The following is a 2,665-nucleotide window of genomic DNA, read 5'->3' on the forward strand; positions in this document are numbered from 1 at the left end:
CTTCTCGAAGTTGGATATAAAGAAAAAATTCTGCTCGTCAAAAAAAGATATTGAATTTCTGGAAGTTGGATTTAAAGTTATTTATGGTAAAAGGCCGGATGCAATACATCCACAACAATTTTTCATTTAAATTTTTATAGAAATCAATTCTAATATAATGTCTTATTCTTTACCCGAAATTTTAATATGATCTGTAGCAGTGTTGATCCGGGTAGCAGTGCATTAAAAGCTTTGTCGCACTTTCTAACACCATGCACTGTCTACGAAGTCTCTATTCACATTAATTAGCATATTATCTCCCTCTTTAACATATTATCTCCCTCTTTCGACGAGCACAATGCAAGGTTCATAGACCTTTGGACCTTTGTTTGAATCTGTGAGTATCTCTTTCCCTTGAATTTCAGATTTCAGACCATATCAAGTTTAATTTCAAACCATATAAAGTTTAGTTTTGACCCAGCAGGGACTAGCGCTGCTTGCAGGCCTTCTTATAATCAAAATTCAATGTCCATTCTTTGTCACATTAGGCATAATAGTTATTGTTTGATTTCTTCTAACACGGTTTTTGCCACTTTCTTCTGGTCTTCTCGTTGGATTCACAGTTATATTGAGGGGTGAATCGGTAGAACGAATTTTTTTAATTATTTAAATATTAGAATATAATAAAATATATAAATTTTATAAATTGAACAAATAATATAAGATATATTTGGAAATTTTTATGAGAGAAAACTCAAAACTTTTTTATATGAAAGATTTTGTAAGTACCAATTTACAAGAGACACCAATCACCACAACTACACCATTTGTAGCAGAGACCAATCTCCACTACTGCAAATATTTGTAGGAACCAACCTACTTCACTGAATTTTCTTGCTTCTTTACAATGTCTATTAGTTGCTTCTTCTTTCACTAAATCTATTTACTACTTCCTTAACCAGGTTTGCTAGCTTTTACTGCCTTCACTAGGTCTACCTTTTACTTCTTCTTTCATCAAGTCTATTTCTCCCAAAATTTATTTATTTTGGTTTCTACTCAAACATAAATTTACACAATAAATATCCAATTTTACAAATCTGGTGCAGAAATATCTACCCTAAATACCTAAATATTTCCTCTTTTATGCCCTCCAAATTTCATATTCTGAAACATCTCATCGAGAAAAGTTATAACAAAAGTACCCAATCGACTTGTCCCAAGCATGTCATGCATGACTTTATAATAATAAATACAGAGTGACATTTAACAGAGTTATTTTCTTTCAATATAATATGCTATCTGTAAATCTATTCAAACAATTATTTTAATATGTTTATAATTTTGGAATACGCATAAAGACCAAGATCTCATTATTTCAGGACAAATATGAGCTTCGGTTCAATCTAGCGTAGGAAAACTTTTCTGATAAATTCTCTTACACTCAATCTAGCAGAGCATAAAAGAATTTAGAAGTGAGCAATTTGTGTTTCCAGAAAGTTTTGGCCAGTAGGTCCACCGGGTGGGAGCAAGGCCACTCTCACCACATTTTCTGCTCCTTGAACAGGTGAAATATCGCCGGTATTGAATGTCATGGAAGTCCTGACGTAACCAGGGTGCACGCTGTTAACACATGCCTTTCCTTTCAGCTCCCGAGCCAGAAGACGAGTGTATGCATTCAATATCACTTTGGATAGAGAATATGTTGGAAACCTAACCGGCCACACGCTGTCCCTCAGGTCTGCACCTCTCTCAATATCCTCCATGTACTGCTTCACAATGCAATCTATAAACTCTTCACTAATGTTTTCAATGTCTGAAAGTTGCTTCTGCAATGTTTCACCTCTCAAAAACTGTTAAGGAAAACAAAACAAATCATTAACTTGTTAAAAATTTACATATTACTTTACTCCACAGCAATCATCAAAATCACTAATTGAACAAATGACTTTTTACTTCAAAAAAAAACCATTAATTAATTAGTTATACCCGAAGTAGGCCCAAGACAGAAGACACATTGACTATACGTGGTCCAGCAGTAGAAGGCTTCAGAAGTGGAATCAGAGCTTTGCTTATTCTCTTTGTACCAAAGTAATTTGTTATATATCTAATCGACATTATAAGCTACCAACTAACTCTCTGTCGAGAGCATGAACTCACCATTTTTGTTCCGCGAAGATCTTCTAAATGTTTAGAGATAGAAAGAAATTAGGAGAAATAGTGCGTATAGCTCTCATAACTTTTGAGCTCTACGGGGAATGAAACAGAGGAAAAGTAAAAGAGAAACACTATATTTGTGGTGAATCAAGATGGCGGCGGAGTAAGTTGACCTTCTAGACCGCAGACTATTATATTTGTGATGATTCAAGATGGCGGCGGAGTAAGTTGACCTTCTAGACCGCAGACTATTATATTTGTGGTGATTCAAGATGGCGGCGGAGTAAGTTGACCTTCTAGACCGCAGACTATTATAGCGCGTAACGAGCCATATATCAAGTATTAAATGCACCCGGAGATGCACGCGACATAACTCGTTAACACGCAAAATGCAAAACTCGTCACTAAATAAAAAAAGGCATTTTGCGTGTTAACGAGCTATGTCGCGTGCATCTCCGGGTGCATTTAATACTTGATATATGGCTCGTTAGGCGCTGCCTTATATTTGTGGTGATTCAAGATGGCGGCGGAG

The 2,665-nt window shown here is 35.5% G+C and overlaps 1 pseudogene; it reads right to left on the reverse strand.

Annotated features, from left to right (window-relative positions):
* Positions 1-1,445: 1,445 nt before the first annotated feature.
* LOC149220083 (short-chain dehydrogenase/reductase 1 pseudogene) lies at positions 1,446-2,094 on the reverse strand (annotated as a pseudogene).
* Positions 2,095-2,665: the final 571 nt, after the last annotated feature.

Source organism: Pinus tabuliformis, chromosome Q, assembly GCF_031772625.1.
Source record: "Pinus tabuliformis cultivar Carrire ecotype Pingquan chromosome Q, CPIR1, whole genome shotgun sequence".
NCBI lineage: Eukaryota > Viridiplantae > Streptophyta > Pinopsida > Pinales > Pinaceae > Pinus > Pinus tabuliformis.